Raw genomic sequence first — 18066 nt, 5'->3', positions numbered from 1 at the left:
TTTTTTTTTTTTTTTTTTTTTTTGATACTGGGGATCCAACTTGGGCTCTTGCACTTGTGAGGCAGGAGGTAGAACCACTCAGCCAAATCTCCAGCCCAAGAGTGCTTATTTTGAATATATTTTTGAAAATATTATTATGAGAAATGATTCCTTTTTCTTCCCACATTGACCAATTATCAGTTGTGAAGAATGGTTTAAGAAATTAGTTGGTGCAGTATATTTTTCAAGAAGAAAATGCTGTTGGTGGTTTTATCAATAGCTAGTTGAAATGAGTAGATTTTGTTTTTTTATGAGTTTTGTGGTACAAAGCAGATGATCACTCTTCAGGATTCTGTGGTTTAAGTAAAAGGCTATTAAAATACATTGCTGTAATAGCCAAGTTTGATGTCAGTTTATTGTTAAGCAAGGTTTTCTTTTGGTAGATCAGACTTTGAAAAATCAAACTGACATTTTAAGGGCTTGGTTTTCTTTCTAGCAATCAAAAATAATCAGATTTGGACTTTTTGGGTACTCTTTTCATTTCTCCAAAATCTATTACTGTAATTAATTGCTATTTCTAGAAGATACAACTTTTTCAAAATAAATGTGTTGCTGTGTTGTGCCCAAACTCTCGACATTTATATTGTCCCCAAAATTCTATATCACTACTATCTAAATGAAGTGTTTTGTATTTCAGAAAATTGTGCTGTACACTCACTTTGGGAATGGCAAAAAGAATACCAAATATCTGTTTATGCTCTGCAGGTAGAATTTGGTGGGAAGTTGAAGGAATAGCTCAGTTGCACAGCACTTGTCTAGCATGAGTAAGGCTCCGGGGCCCCTTCCCTACCCCAGAATTAGTGGAGAAAGATCAAGTGGACATCACACAGTATACTACCTAGTGATTTAGTGGATAAGTTTGTTTTACTTATTGATCTTCATACCAGTGCCTTCCTACAAAAGAATTTTGTACCTAACACAATCTCTCATTCATTCTCTGAGTTTGGAAGAGCTATTTTATATCTCTATAATATTGTCTAAAGAGTGCTTTTTAAATTAAATATCTTAATGTTGGGGTCTCTGAGAAAATGGTGGAAGAGATTAAAATGATGGAGAAAACTGCAGAAAACAGCTCCTGATCAAAACAGAGCTCTAAAGTACCATTTCTGTTGTCATTATATATGTTCTTTAGTTAGCGCATTAAGATTATAAGTTGCAATACCAAATAAAATTAGAAACGTAATGAATATAAATCATATGTTTTTTAGAAATTGCTATCTCAGGAGCACTTAGCCATCCCAACCCTTTAAAGTAGCCAAGAACAGATTTCATTCTTATCATGGTCGTTTTAATTTTTGCCTTTGTTTTTACTAACCAGAGAGAAATTTTATTAGTAATTCTAAATATTGTGATACTGTGTATTGCCAAGGTGAATACTCAAGTGACTGAAAAATGAAATTGTGTGTCAAGTTATTTTTAAATCACTTTAGATAATTTCCTTAAACAAGTTTTGCGAAACAGTTTTTTTTTTTTCATTGAGTGCTTTGTTATGTCTTTACAACTTTGGAAAGATACTCTGAGTAAGTTTTTGACAGATTCTTGATAGTGGAATTACACTTACTGATTGAAAGACTGCTGGAGTTTTCAGTGTAGTGGTTAACTTCAGCATCAGTCTTACGCAATAAGTAAATAAGTGTAAAGTAAAACATCAGTTTATCTTTGAACTTAAGACTAGTAGTTAAATTTGTTAGACCCTAGAGAATTAGTGAGAACAAGTTAATTTTATTTAAGAGATTGCAGTGAAAAAAAAAACAAAAACTACCATTTCTTGAAGAATGGGAGTCATTTGTTATACCAGAGTTTGATTTGTTTCAATGTATTGAAAACTTAAGCACAAAGACACTTAAAAAGTTGGTCCCCTTCACTCCAATAAGTGTTTTGGTGTCGCCTCCCCTTAGCCTTGACATAAGGAAAAGCCAGGTTCTGTTTTTGGAGAGCTGGCCAGAAAAAAATGTTACGCAAAGGGAAAATAGCCATTAATACAGAAGGATATCATAATGTTACTATGTATTAGCATTAAATAGCTGTCTAAAAGACTAATCTTTTTTTTTTGTTATTTTTTAATCCAGTTTCTTAATTGGGGATAGTTGTGAGGTACCTTGTCATTTAAATAACAACCCAAAGATGTTTCTGTACTTTCTTGTAGATTCATAGTACTTATGTCTGGCCAAAGTGAATGTCTTTTCAGTTTATAACTTGGTTACTCATTACTAATTCTGCCTAGATAATAATGTTATTAGGGCTGTTTAAAATTTTGCGTCCTTTTTATAATTTGAAAATTGTTTCCATCCCTCCTTCTCTTTTCCAGTGTCTCCAGTTACACCTTATAGCTTATAAAAAATCCTATATATTTCAAATCTTTAGACTCAGTGCTAAAACTTGAGAAATATTTTGTGATTACAGGAGTCTTCCCTTTATCCATGGGAATACTACATTCTAAGACCTTCAGTGGGTTCTTGAAACTCAGATAATATATTACTAGTTACTGTAATATTTTCCCAACTGCAAGCATGCTTTGAAAATATTTAGCTTGTGGATTGGACACAGTAAATAATAAATTAGAACAATTAGGACAATATACTTAAAGTTATTTAAAATGTATGGATCGTTTACTTCTGTAATTTTTCCATTTAGTATTTTTGGACTGTGGTTAACTGTGAGTCATTGAAACTATGGAAGGGGAAGTATGGATAAGGGAGAACTAGTGTATCTAATTCAGTGCCCTCATTTTACAGATGAGGAAACTAAAGTCTTAGACTAGTACAGAGGCCTCCTGACTCAGTCCAGGACTGTTTTACATCATGGTGCTTGGTATTTGTCTTTGTGGAATTCAGCAACATCATATACAGGGTGAGCTTTTTATTTTTTTTTTTTTAAACCACACAAAAATGATTTGTTGATCTTAACAGCTGCTCTTCATCATTCCTAGTATTCATTTTCCTTTTTTAAAAAGTATCTATTTTAACCCATTATGTCTTCTAATTACTTGGTTTTGGACTTCTAAAGTTTTTTATTTAAAAGGTTTCGGATATGACCTGGGTGTCAGTTCAATGGCAAAGTACCTTCGAGTTAGTGTGCATGAGGCCCTAGGTTTTATCCTCAGCATTGAAAAAAGTCTTTTAAAAAGTTTTGGGATACTTTTTTATTTTGATGCTGCTACTACTTGGTGTTTACTACTTTTAATGGTTAATCTCTTAGTCAGATGATTCTTTATCAGTAGCTATTGCAGCTTTACCAGGTACTTTAACAACAGTATTAAAATCTGTAACAGGGATGATTTGTAGAATGTTAAATTTACATTTATAAAATGAATTATAGGTAAGTAGAAGGGGATGGATGAGATCTGAGAGCAGATGTCATAGCAGATACAAGCACAGTTTTTTTGTGAAATAACCAAAATACCATGAAATACCAGCCAACAGTGTGACATAATTCGAATACAAATTGGCCTATGCCATGAATGCATTAATTAAAGCATTTATGTTTAAGATTAAATTATTTTCTGTGTTGATGCTCAGATCGCATCAGTTGGCTTATGTATCCTTTTGACAAGATCCTTGCAGTTTTGGGGTAGCTCACTTGCTTTTGATTTGAGGAGATGTTACAATGTTAGATAGCTTTCAAGGGTAACCCAAAGACATCTTCTTTCAAGTTTTCATAGTACACGATTTATATGTTTCATTTTCACCTTTGTATTAGTGTAGTTCTTCAGAAACAGGGTTAATTGTATATATAAAAGAGGATAGTTCTGAGGCACTTTATCGTTGAAATTACTGATAAGCCTATGAGACCCTGGGTGCATGTGCGTGTGTATGGGAGGAGTTCTGCTGTGGGAAATAACTCAGCAGATTATGGAGGCTGGCAAATCCCGTGGTAGCCATCTGCAAGCTAGAGAAACCAGGGAAGCTGGTAGCATGGCTGTCACAGTGGGCGGTATTGGGACGAGAATGAATAGGTTTTTGTGCCCACTCACACTGGATGAGGGTGACTGTGTCAGGCTGTTCTAGAAATACACTTACAGATAATATCCAAAAGTAATGCCTGAGCAGTAATCTCAGTACTTCATCCAGTGTGACCCCTGCCTGCCCACCTAGCTATGTGTTAACTGATTATCATCAGGTAAACTAAATGAAAGCTCTAGAAGTATTCTGTAACTATAATTTTTCTTGAATGATTATCTAAAGAAAGAAGAATTATAATGGTTTTCTTTTGAACAAAGCAAAATTGTATATAAATTATGGTTTGAATATTTTTTCCTATGCTGAAGCATAAAGGCTAGGGCTACATTTTATGATATAAAAGTTTTAAAAATGTATATTTGAATTGCTACTATGTGTTAGGTACTTTATACCGTACAGCAGTATTTCTTTTGTTTATTTTCTTTGGGGAGGGAGGGTTAGTTGTGGTGGTGCTGGGGATTTATTCCAGGGCCTCTAACATGCTAGGTGAGTGCTCTGCCACTAAGCTAAACCCCTAGTACAAGACTGCTTTTAAAATGCTCATAAGGGCCGGTGATTTATCTCAGTGGCACTGTGTCTGCCTTGCAAGCGCGAGGTCATGAGTCAATCCCTGGTACCAAACAAAATAAAACATAGTGAAAAATTGAAAATTTGTAAAGTACAAAATGGCTTAAAAACACTATAGTCAGGCATGGTGTCCACTCCTATAATCCTAGCACTTGGGAGGCTGAGGCAGGAAGATTATGGGTTTGAGGCTACATAGTGAGACCTTGTCTAAAATAAAAGAGGGCACTTTTATATATTGTGTGTTACCACTGACCCATGTCTTCTTACCTGTGAGGTATGTAGGTTGCATTTTGTTTTACAAGTGAAGAAACTGGGTTCAGAAAAGTAAAAATGATAGTATTTAATGTCAAAAGCTAGTAGCATTCTAAAGAAAATTTCAGTTTTCCCTATTTCTGGCCTAATCATTTTTACTCCTGTTTAGTTTTGAGACAACTGATGAAATAATGATTTAGGAGCATAGGAAGAAAGTATCCCAGCATCCTTAGTGGTAGAATTTGAATAGGCAACATAAAAATGTGACATTTGAGGAATAGAAGAATTTCAACAGTTCTAGTTAAAGCAAAGAGCTAAAAAATCACAAAAATGGTATTTGTGAGACACGTAAGAATGATATTAATATATTCACCTGAAGGGTAAAGTACATTTAAGGAGGGCCACATGAGGCTACATAGGTTTTTAAAGACTATAGGCTGGAGAACTGAAATGCCTGGTTGTAGGAAATGTGGAAGCTAATAGATGGCTGTAAACATGGATGACCTAATCAGAGTTATATTTTATGCCTGTGTGTCAGGGGTAATAAGAGACTTAGAAGAAGAATCTGAGGGTATTATAGGATGTTTTAATAATATACATTACAGATACTGAAGAAAGATAGGACTACAGCCGGGATTTTTAGGTGCTAGAAGGTAGAACCTGAAGGATTTCAGGTAAAAGTAGAGTTAGGAAGTTGAATCCAACATGCTTTTAAAGTTGAAAGACAGGGTTGGCAAGAGGAGTAAGAATTTTGGGGATGTTGAGCAGAAATTGCCTCTCTGCCTATTTATGAGATTCCAGAAGGAACAAATACAGTTCTGCATCATGTAGCTGAAAGTGAAATGTTTTCTAGTTCTTCAGTGTGCATGGCATTCTAGAGTCAGATTAAAAAGACAGGGCTGGGGGGTGGGTCTTGAAAAAATAAAATCAGCTGTCTGTATTTAAGCCTGGGTAAAATAGTGGAAGAGATAGAGAGGAGAGTGAGCAAGCCAGATGTGGAGAATTCAGAGATTCTTCCAGATTCATGAGTTCTTCATCTGTGCAACTCAGTAAGTCTTGAGTAAAAAATACTGGGAGGAAAATGCTTTTGTGCTGAATGTATTCAGATGTTTTTGTTGTTATTTTCTAAGCAATATAGTGTAACAGCTATTTATACTGTATTACTTATTAAAAGTAATCTAAATGCGGCATCCCCAGACTTTGGTACATGTTGCCATCCTGAAATCCATCCCTTGCTCAAGTAAAGGGAAATTGGACTGTTGTGTTCTCAAATACTAAGAGTGGCAAGTGGTATGTGCACAAAGAATAATATGAAGACTTGTTGAATTTGGGGGTGATTTGATGGTTAACAGTTATTCAGAGCTGTAAAGGTCAAAAGCAAAACTTTTATGGCAAAATATCTTATTTTGTGTTTACACATTTATTTATTTACTCAAATGCACAAAGTGATTATGTTTTTCATAATGTACTTTTTCTTATGCATCAGTTTATTTTTAGTGACTGAAGGAATAATGGTTGATTTTGTGGATTACCATAATCTTATTTTGCTATTTTAGTAGACATTTACATTACTACACCCTTTCCTCCACCATTAAGAATGCAGTATTTCCAAAATAAACATTGTTACAAACTTGTTTTTATTTCTTTAAGATGTAGGGGATGGGTGTGTGTGTGTGTGTGTGGGTGTGTGTGTGTGTGTGTATGATGTGACATGTTAACTTTTTTTTTGTACTGGGAATCAAACTCAGGACTTTGTGCTTGTGAGGCAGGCATGGTGCCACTGAGCTAAATCCCTCGCCCTCTGTTAACTATTTTTTAAAAGGGTGATTTTTATGGTTAAGTGGTTGAATTTAATGTTTTTTGTTTTTGTTTTTAAATAAAAGTTGCCTAGAATTCATACTACTGCTTCCTTTTCTTTACATTACTGCCAGCAACAGGCATGGTTGGTTATTTAAACGTTTTCCCGTTTTTGTTTGTTTTGACACAGGGTCTTGCTTTGTAGCCCAAACTCATGGTGATCCTCCTGCTTCAGCCTCCTGAGTGCTGGGATTGCAGATGTATACTACCACACCTGGCATATTTACCCATTTTGATGGGTATAATTCTACTCTTTGTTTCTTGGATATTGATTTCCTTATTAACTAACTACTCCCTCCCCTTGTGATTGACTGCAAGGCCTTTTTATTGGGCCACTCTTCAAACCTCATTTTAATTTTGGGACAGGGTCTCACTAAATTACTTAAGTTGTCTAGGGTAGGCTCAAATGTGCAGTCCCTCTGCCTAAGCTCCCAGAATCCTAGGATTCTAGGCATGTGCCACCACACCTGACTAGCAAGTCAGTTGTTCTGTACTCAGATACACTTAACTTTTCTTGTGTGGTTCTTAAATTTTCAGTCTTGGTGTAAAGATTCTGTTTCTAGGTTGGAAAGGTAGACTAGTATTTTAATAAGAAATACAGAAATTACATGTATATGTATCCATAGTATAGATAGACATATGTGTACACATTTAAGGTATTATCAAATCTAACTAGACTTTATTTTCATGGTAAATATATGGACCCAGTTTTATTTCTTTTGAGTTGAATAATTTCTTGTAGCAGCACCAATCTGTACAACAGCCTGTGCGGTTCCCCCTGAATTCAAAACCCTTATTGTCTGTGTTACATATATCCCTCCTTCACTACCTTTTGATGTTCTTCTTGACTATTTTTTTTTTATATGATTATGTATCCAGCTGTTAAAACCTTTTTAGTTAGTGCTGGGGGTTAAACCCTGGGCCTCAAGCAAGCTAGGCAGGTGCTCTAATGCTAAGTCATATCACAGCTGTGTGTGTGTGTGTGTGTGTGTGTGAGAGAGAGAGAGAGAGAGAGAGAGAGAGAGAGAGAGAGAGAGGAGAGAGAGGGTCTTAGTTGCCAGCTGGCCTTGAACTTGGGATCTTTTTGTCTTAGCTTCCTAAGTAGCTGGGATTACTTGCATGCAACACGGTGGCCAATTATAAACCACTAAACATTTAATAGAAATTTAAATTAATGTAGTTAATAGTTTTAAGAAATTATGAATACATTATAGTGGGGTTTTTTTGCATTTATAAAATAGAATATCTTCTCCTTTGTATTTATAGGTGATTAATACTGGAGCAGAGAAAAAGTATTGTGATTTTGCCCCTGCATTAAATTTTTTTGATTGCTAATAATTTTATTGGTAATGTATTCCTGGAAGACCTAACAGTGAAAATACAATTTATTTTCTAACAGTTACGTTTTCAAAGAGTAGGTACAAAATAGAATAAGTAAAAATAAAGATTTTTGAAGTGAACAAAATACCAAGGAAGTCCTATTGTTCACCAAAGATCTCACCTGAGATGGAGGTAATTTTGGTGAGATGAGATCCTTGAAGAAAGTTAAAACTTTTGAAACACAAAGTTTTGAAATTTTGAAAGATTTAATAGAGAAGTTAATGTTGTAATAAAATAATTACCAAATGGTTCAGAGGCCAACTGATTTTAGACACTGTAATGGTTATTGTTGGGAGTTGTATGAGAAGGGAGTAGCATTTGGTTCTGAACATTCTCATTGGCAGGTGAAAATAGAGAGGGAAGAGTTAAATTCCAGAAGGGTAATGTTGGATTGGAGGATAAGAAGAAGGATGTAACTTTAGGTGGTCATTAGAAAATTATTACTATATATCAAAGAAATACTGTACAGTAAAAGAGTTTCCTTTTTAAACACAAGATTTAAAGATGCAGGTTTTGAAGTGTGGCATAATGAAAGCCCTGTTTTGTGTGACTTGAGGAACTTAACACAAGCCTGGGTTATACTAGTGTCTTGCTAAGTTTAGTGAAGAATTTTTGGATGGTCACAAGGCTCATGGAATTACTTTGAGAAAATTGTCCCAGGTAACTCTGATAACACCACTATACAGAAGAACCACTAGTGGGATAGAAACTGGAATGCAGTAAAAAGGAGTAAGTGTTTGGTCTCATGTTACTTTCATTTTTTTTTTTTTTAGTAAATGAGAGTATGTTGGCATTCACAGAGTTTTGCTGATGAGTCAACACAATGTTTGAAAAACTCTTGTACCTCCTGTATTGAATGATCTGGTATTGTCTTTGAAGATGTAGAATATATAGCTAAAATTTTTATTTTGAAATGAATGTTTTTATTTATTGTACTTAAATGTCACTTGTTGTTAAGTATGTCCTTTAAAGCTTCCTTTTCCTCTAATGGGAAGAGACATAAATAGAGGTGAGCCTATTTCCATTATGTGATGGTAAAGGAAGAACGTTCTTTTAGTTCCATGATCTTGAGTTTTGCACAGTAAGATTCTTGAAGTACAGACCATTGAAAGAGAAATCATTATAGACTCCTTCATATCCTTCACGTATTAGATAATCCTAGGGTTCTGATAGGTAACCAGTTAGAAACAGGAGAGGATGGAAGTCCTTCTTTGTTTTATATTCTTGTTTTTCCTCTTCCAACTTCAATATTTTTGGTAAGTTTTGAAACTATCATAGATGCTTTGTATCCGACAGTGTTTTGCATGGTCACTATCACCATGAATCATTTTTCATAATCTTCATACTTAGCATTGTAGTTACCCCTTTTGGTCTGGTGTTCCTTTCCCTGTAAAAAGAGTGACTGCATATTTACATGTAAATGCTTTGAAAGTTTACTTAATCTGAGCCACCTAGGACAGGAGAAAGCTTTATTTATTTATTCATTCTTTAATATTCTTGAAGTGAATTAAATTAATTCTGAAGTTGTTGTCCATGGGTAGACATGATGTTGTGAGAGTAGTGAGAAGAAAAGCAGTCTCTTCTGCCTTAGGGTTAGCCTGATGCCTCTGCTGTGGTCTGAACACTTTTTATGTTGAGAGGAGAGGAATACAGTACTGACCTGTACTTAACAGTAAGCTAATCTGTAATTTGATATTAAAGGATATGTTTCTGGTGGATACCTTTGAATATGTGTAGATTATTTCATAGCTAATCATCTTCTCCAGAGTTGTTAGTTTCAAGAGAAAACAAATAATAGCTAGGATTTTTCATTCAAATCAGAATTTACTATTTGGGCGGAGTAAGGGTTAGAAGACTGGCATACGTGTTGACTATGAAATTGTAATCATTATATTTTCTCTAGGTTCACTGTCCGTATGTTCATGCTTTTCGCTACCCTTCCCATTAACATAGAGAAAAGGATGAGATTTTGTGTGCTCCAGTGGCCCAGAAAATAAACAAGGCCTGTGAGAAATTAGAAGAGGTGAAGGAATTAAATTATGCTGGTATTGATTTGTGGGTTCAAGTGGTATTAGTGTAAACTCTTTGCTGTGGTCTGAATGTTTGCATCCCCAAAATTCACACCGAAATTTAATCCCACACGTGTTGGTATTAAGAGGTGAACCTTTGGGAAGTGACTGAGTCTTGAAGGTGGAGCCCTCATGAATGGGATTAGAGGTCTAAGGAAGCTCGTTTACTGCTGTTTTGCACTATTGTCACATGAAGATGCAGTGACAAGGTGTCATTTATTAAGTAGTGAGCTCTAACAGGCACCAGTTGACACCTTGATCTTGGACTTCAGTCTCCAGAACTGTGAACTGTTAACTTCTGTAGTTTATCAGTTTTCAATTCTAAGGCATTTTTTGTTATAGCAGCTCAAAAGGATAAGATACACCCATTATAAAGTTCTATATCCCATTTTCCCCTAGTGGATTTAGCACCATTCATGATTTTCCCTAGGTTTATTGTTTTTTTTCAGATATAGCAGAATGGTTTTTCTGCTTATATTATTGCTTCTGCTTTGCTTAGCTGGAATTCTATAAAGGACTCTTCCCTAATGAGTATTGCGATATCCTAAAACAGAACTGGTTAGGGAAAGACCATATTGCCTGACTTATTAGCCACCGACTTTTTAGAAAAATGAATTGCTAGTATTTAATTACCTCTTTAGGGACAAAAAATGTGATTTTTAATTTTTATAATGTTTAATAAAGAACTATGTTTAATGTGTTCTAATCCAGTGTGCTATTTTTTTTATCATTTTACTCAAATTGGCCCATCTTAGACAGATGAGAGTCTTCACATTGGCTCTTCACCTTCTGATATGACAATGGTCTTTCTCCCCCACCCCCTTTTCTTAGGTGACAAGATGTTTCAGGTTTCCTGCTTCAGGCCTGAAATTGGCCACTTCTTTAAGGAGCTCTGGTTTCTCTTAGTGAAAATGTTTATTTTGGATATTATTATTAGCTACATAGCTAACCATGGAGTGCTCATTGTTATTTAATTGTTATTAGTTGTTTCTAGGCTTCTTTGAACTAGGCATACTTTAATTAAAAAAAACATAAATCACTAGTTTTTTCTTTGGTACCAGGGATTGAACTCAGGGCCTGGCACTTGAGAGGCAGGCAGCAGAACCACTGAGCTAAAATCCTCAGCCCAAATCACTTAGTTTTTATGTACATTTTAGTTCAAACACAAGTCAGTAGCTTTATTTGTATTATATGATATTGGAATATGTGCTATGTAGGACATAGTATATACACTGTAATCTAATATGTTGGTTGGATATAGTATCTTATCACTTTTATATAGATTCCATTCACCAAAACATGTCAGTTATATGTCCCAGGTTATTGAGGGCAGGAACAAGTAATTCTGCTGCAGAAAAGGAAAAGAATGTTTGAAATTTGAACAGTAGTACAGGTAGTACCCCCTTTCTTGCAGTTTTGCTTTCTGTGTTTTTAGTTACCCAGAGTTAGTCAGTCTAAAAAAATAGCAGATGGAAAATTCCAGATATAATATAAATGTTAAATTGTGCGTTTTTGAAATCTTGAGCTCCATTCTTTTCAGGTGTGCATCATCTTTTTTGTCTAGTGTAGCCACTACCACGAATATGCTGCCTGTCCAGTAGTCACTTCGTAGTAACAAGTCTGGGTTTTCTTATCGGCTCTAAGAGCATCTCAAGGCTTGTAGTCAGCTAACCATTATTTTACTTAAAAATGAATTGAGATTTCAAGCGTAGTAAAGCTGGTAATTTTATTCTGGTATATTGTTAGAATTGATCTCTTTAGGCTTGTTATTCTTGACTTCCCACTGTGTGTAATTTATAAATCAAGCTTTATCATAGGTATATGTGTATAGGGGAGCACATAGTACAGGGTTTGGTCCTAGATACTGTTTTAGTGGGGATCTTGGGATGTGTCATGGGTAAGGGGGCACTGCTGTATACTCCACCACATAAAGTTACTTAAAGTGATTGTTCCCATATGTTGATATCATTGTGATTACCATAATTAGTGTTACTTTTGGTTTTGTTTTAAAGGGATTATTTGAAAGACAAGATTGACAGATAACTGAAGGTAAGGGAAAAAAGCTTTTGTTAGCCCTTGTCTCAAACTTTCGTCTGCATTATGGGAGGAGCAAATGGTGGCACCTGTAGTTTGCAATCTTGGGCTTTCTCAGCTTGGTAGCTGTTCTGGGTTGAATTGTGTCTTGTGTCCCTCCCTCTAATTCGTAGAATGGAGTCATCATCTCTACTACTTTTGGAAGAACAGTTATCATAGGTACTTAATGTTAAAATAAGGTCATCAGGGGAGGCCTTAATATGGTATGACTGGTGTCCCTGTTTAAAAAGATACTTGGACAAGATAGAGGGAGAAGAATGTGAAGAGACAGGGAGAACATGACACTCTGGCTGGACAAATGCCTCTATAAACCAAGTGCTGTGTAGAGGGAATGTGCCCTCCAAAATTCAAGTTGAAATAGAAGAATTCCCATTGTGCTGGTATTAAGAGGTGGGTCCTTTTGGGATGTGATTAATTCCTGAGGACTTTTCCCTTATGAATGAAATTAGTGCCCTTATATAAATGATGGAAAGGAGCTCCCTAGCCCCTTGTACCATATGAAGGCATCTGTGAAGCTGTAATCCCTCTCCAGATACTTGATGTGCTAGCACCTGTGTCTTGATCTTTCCAGCTTATAGAACTGTGAGAAATATATTTCTGTTTTTTATAAATTGTTTAGTTGAAGGTTGTGTCCCCCCGCCTTCCCAGTCCTAATGGATCGAGACTCTGAGGAAGCTAAGAGAGGGCCCTGCAATGGATGGGCTCCTTAGCAGCTTTAGAAGGAGCATGTCCCTGCCAACACCTTGATTTCTTGACTTCCCGAGCTGTGAGAATGTGAGTATATTACCAATGTGTGTAGTGACCCAATTCCCAAATAAGATTACATTCTGAGATACTAGAGCCCTGGTGATGAACCTTTTAGAGCTTTCAATAATACAAGTAGCCTGCTATAGCAGACATGCCAAAGGTTTGCCACCACTGTACTAAAAGTGAGGACTTCAACATGTGAATTTTAGGGGACATTGTGACTTCCAGCACTGTAAGCTATTAAATTTCTCATGTTCTAGGATACTTGTTTTGGACATACATGTTTGATCGTTTAGTCTTGTTAGCCTGATTGTAAGGCTGTGGGAAGGATTGTGAGCTGTAACTATAGTTTGTTACATTGAGTGACTTTATTGCCCAGCTAAGAAGTTTGGGAATTCGCTTGCTACAGGAGTGTCTTGTAATAGAAATGTAATAGCCAGTGCAGTATGAAACTAGTTTAAAGGGTAGATTATTTTAAAAATCTTTAGTGTGTAAGAGTGGAGCCATCTAGTTTCTGAGGATGTGCCACAGGATATATCCTCTCTGCTTCAAATCTGTTGTCCTTTCCACTTTTGCAAAAGTGCATTTTGGAGTGAATTTTAAGATGGAAATCTGCTGTAATCCACATGACATTATGTTTTATAGTTGATTAGTAGGAAATATTTGAAAGTTAAAAGGTGTTATAGTTTGAATTGTGTCAATATCTATGAATGTGACCTCATTTGCAAAAAGGATCTTCACATTGTAGAACTTTTGCAGATGGGACAGGGCTAGGGGAATGGATAAAAAGGACTGTGGTGCATTATGTATATGTTCCAAACTTCCACAATAAAAGGATTAGTTATATATCACAAACACAGACTAATAAAATATATGTGTGTGTATATACATACATACATATATATATATATATATATATATACACACACACACACTGTATATGACTGTGCAAAAAATGACAAACATGTTTACATCATTAAAAAAAAGATAAAGTGGAGTCATTAGTGTGGCACTATCCATTGTGACCAGTGTCTTTGTGACACAGGCACACAGAAGAGAATGCCACATGCATACTGGGACTAGAGAGATTGGCTAAGTGCATATTGAAGCAGAAAAAGCAACTTTGTTGCTATAGCCATGGAATGCCTAAGGGTACAGAAGCCGGAAGGTAAATAATTCTCTTTCAGAGGAATGGGAAGGAGCACTGTTCTGCCAACACAGTTGATTTTGGACTTCCAGCCACTGGAATTGTGAGACAATAAATTCCAATACGATACTTTCTTACAGCCAACCTAGGAAGCTGATAAAGCAGGAAACAGATTTGGGAAGTTCTTTGTGGTTTCAGGAGCTATTTCTCTTAAATCATCACATTTTGCAGATTATTAGAATGGTTTTAGTTGGGTAGTTTAGTTCCCCAAAATTCTGTTGTGCACTGTATTTACTTTTAAATCTTCATTTAAAAAATAGTATCTGGCTTCCATATCCACAGACTGGTTTACTCACTGTGGGAATGTGAAGTGGATATTAGGATTTTTAAAAGCTTCCATGGAGATTCTAATGCATAGCAATTTTTGAGACGCCTCCAGGTTAAATCTTTTGACTTAGTCCAGTAATTTCCCACTTCACCTGCACACACAAAATTTTTTGTTCATTAGACTTTTAGCCTCTTCCCCACCTCAATTCATTTGTGCTTTGACTTTTTTTTTGTGGTCATATTTTATTATTTTCTGTTCTTGACCAACCTGCCTAGATGTATGACTGTATTAATTTTCATATGTAATGAATTTATAAAGTGAAATTACACCAAGCATTATTGACATTTTTAAGTCACATTTTTGAAGAGTGAATTGCTGGAGTTATATATGTTGTAAGTGAATGAAACTGTAATATACATTGTCATTAAAATACACTTATTTCGTCAAGCATACTATAGAATAATCATGGAAGTCACTAATTCTCTTGCAAGATTGGATTAGGAATGATAAACTGAAAAATATAAAAATGCTTACTTTCTCAAACATTGTTTTGGTTTTCAGGTTTCCTGCTCATTTTACTTTCCCCCATAGTTAGGTCACATAGTGAGTGACACTCATTAACTATAGATGTATTTTGGATTAGCATTTTCTCCATGAGAATTGCTAAATTTTGGGGTATTTTGGTGGGGGGGCAAATGGTAGTATAAAAATAAATGATATGTAGAAGTAGTGCATTTTGGATCATGTGGGTGATCACTGTAACAGTACCACGATTTCTTTTTAATTTTGTAATTGACAAAAATTTAAAACCTTAATATTGATATATAATCTTATTTGTATTTTGTCATAGTTTAGGTACTATTACTTATGTCTAGTTTTATCTTCACAATAAATTTTGATAAAGTATGTCAACTCTTGGGACTACATGAGTTTCTTTTAAAAGATACCATTATTTGAGCTTGAGAAACATTGAGCTAAGGAAATGTATTTATGTCTTTGTTGTAATAAATGTTTGTTCCTTGGAAAGCAGAACATTAAGCTATTGTTGTTGTATCAGGTTGTCAAATTTGTCATCTACCCGACTTTAAGGAAGTGTATTTCTTGAGGGAGATGGCAGAAGATGTATAAAACCTGAACTCTAGCACTGCTTGAAGAGGGCAGTGATTCAGTTACTGTTTTTGAGTTGGATGGGGCTCAATTGGGGTTCAGGAGAAGGTAGGGAGGAAGAAGTTGTCAAATGAGACAATTTCATTAGTAGAAGGGGGCTAAATATTGGGCTAGTTGTTAGGTATACTACCCTAAGAAAAGAGTTGAGAAGTTATAGGAAGAGTTATGTTTACTCACAGTTTTGCTAGGGCTTAGGCTTCCCAAATGGCAAGAGCGCAATAATAGCTTACATGCAAGGATTTGCGGGGGGGCAAAAAGGAAAGCCCTGTTACCTTATATTTGGATACCTTCTAACATATCTGTAACAATTAGTGATGTGTGCAAGATGAGCAGTGTCTGTGTGCAAGTATACTCTTTTTACCATTATGAAACATATATCCCTCTACATTCCTAGATTTCGCTACACTACACTTTTGCTGTTCTTTTTCTTCAGGGTACACAGGAAGTTATGGCTGTTGTACCAGATATAACCTAGAAATCTGATATGAAGAATTTTGTGTTACTCAGCACCTTCCCTTTATTTCTCATGTAACTAATAGATTATTGTGATAAATTAATTCTCTAGTGCTAAAGGCCTGCATTCTTTATGGCCATACAAGGGGTAAAGAAGGCTGTAGATTCTTGTAGTCTTGAATATGATCTCTTTGGGAAATAAAGGATACAGACAGGCAAGATGTCAGCTTCAAGAAGTTTCAGTTACTGAGAAAGAAATTTAAGCCCTTGGAAAACTTATTAATAGCCTAAATAGTAAGCCTGGGCAGAAAACCTATGCAAGATTATGTAGATCCCACCCCAGAACAGAGTAGTGTGTTGTGGAGGCCCTACTTCCTTAACACAGCAGTGAACCTTTTCCTTGGCTTGTTACAGTAGTGCTTGTAGTACAGTCCAGAATATGTCTATGAAGACTGCTCTTCACAGTGTCATTCTGTTGTTTGTAGGTGTATGTATTGTTCCAGTATTAAAGGTCTAGAGCAGTGGAAGGCGTATAATACAGAACTCTGTAACATACTAACTAAATGGAATATTTAAAAAAACTAAGTTTAGGAAAATCCTTGACTCAATGGAAAGAATTCCATGTACAGAGGTGGTAGTCTAAGAAAATTTATAATTTTCAATCTTCTGATGTGATTCAGTAAATTGATACCATATTTTTAAAACAAAACTAGAACTTTGATATGCTGATGTTTATGTTTTCTTTCCTAATACCTGCTTTGTTTAGTAAGTATAAATTTATTGGATACCTAACGTATATTCATGCTAGCATGAAAAACTAAAGATTTGGGTTATGTTAAAATCTGAGTAATACTATGATCTGATGAGCCTTTCCACCAAAAAACTAACTTTGACAAAAAGATGATCACCAATGTTGCCAAGGAGTCACTTTTTTTTTGGTACTGGGGATCGAACTCAGGATCTTGCGCTTTTGAGGCAGGCACTACTGATCTAAATCTCCGACTCAAGGAGTCACTTTTTATTCTTGCGACTCTCAAAGTTTGTGGTCTTAATGTCCTGTTATAATCTTAATTTATCAATGACTCCAAAGAACTTTTGTTAATGTGGGTTATATTATGGTATTTCCTGCATCAGATATTAAAACTGTAAAATTTTATATTTAACCTCATACATGGTATGTTAAAGCAAATCATATATTTTTTGTGAAAAAATAAGAATTTTCCAAGACACTATTTAATGAGAATAGGATTGCTTTTTCATTTTTGCATATCTCTTGTTAATCTTCCTTTAATTTATTAAAAGACAGCTGGGTTTTCAGATCTGCTTATGCATTCATGTTTTGAGATACGTTGTTGTAATTTTAAAACCTGACCTTATAAAGATATAGTTGGAAATTTTAAAAATGAAAATAATTTATTTTTGAAATAAATCTGGATATTCTTTGATACTACACCAAATCTCAACTAGTAAATAACTTCTTAGGGGTTAGTTGTAGTATGGGATCTTAACTTGGTTTGATGAACTTTTTATTTATTTATTTTTTTGGGGGGGGTCTTAAAATCCGCCTGTCTTGTTCAAACTTCAGTGTACCTTTTACTCATGCATAATGTAGTACTGGACACTGGGAAAAAGTTGGCTCACAACTGAGTTATAAAAGTCTCCCATATGTTCATTGTACAATATCAAAAAATCAGAGCCATTAACATTACCACTGATCTCATTAGAGATTTTTACATATTGGGATGCTATCGAGCTCATGACAGTTTTTCTAGAATTCTAATTTTTACTTAAAAGCTTAAGTTTTATCCTTACCGAAAAGTATTGTTAATTATTTTCTTTCAAATGACAGTTTCATTTAATTCATTTGCAGGAAAATATCTGCCAAATTTACAACCTGAATAGCCAGACTGTTATTTGCTCTTTGAAGTATAAATGGTATTCCATGAAAAAAGTGGCTGGTTGAAATTGTAATTCCAACAGTGCTTTTTCTTTGAGACAACTATTAAT

At 35.1% G+C, this 18066-nt stretch overlaps 1 protein-coding gene across 4 annotated transcripts in view; it reads left to right on the top strand.

Annotated features, from left to right (window-relative positions):
* Positions 1-18066, top strand: part of Tbl1xr1 (TBL1X receptor 1) — a 155948-nt gene that overhangs the window by 82897 nt on the left and 54985 nt on the right. Inside the window, exon 3 of one of the 4 annotated variants that reach the window (XM_033762529.1) lies at positions 12136-12172. The exons of 2 other annotated variants lie outside the window; for them this stretch is intronic. The gene's annotated coding sequence lies outside the window, so the exon portion shown is untranslated. Of the gene's footprint in view, positions 1-12135; positions 12173-14090; positions 14133-18066 lie in introns of those variants that run through there. One more of the 4 variants, XM_033762530.1, reaches the window with a different exon arrangement.

This window comes from Fukomys damarensis, unplaced genomic scaffold (genome assembly GCF_012274545.1).
Source record: "Fukomys damarensis isolate Sample0158 unplaced genomic scaffold, DMR_v1.0_HiC HiC_scaffold_12, whole genome shotgun sequence".
Lineage (NCBI taxonomy): Eukaryota > Metazoa > Chordata > Mammalia > Rodentia > Bathyergidae > Fukomys > Fukomys damarensis.
The sequence above is the reverse complement of the archived record's forward strand: the minus strand, read 5'-3'. Positions and strand labels throughout refer to the sequence as shown.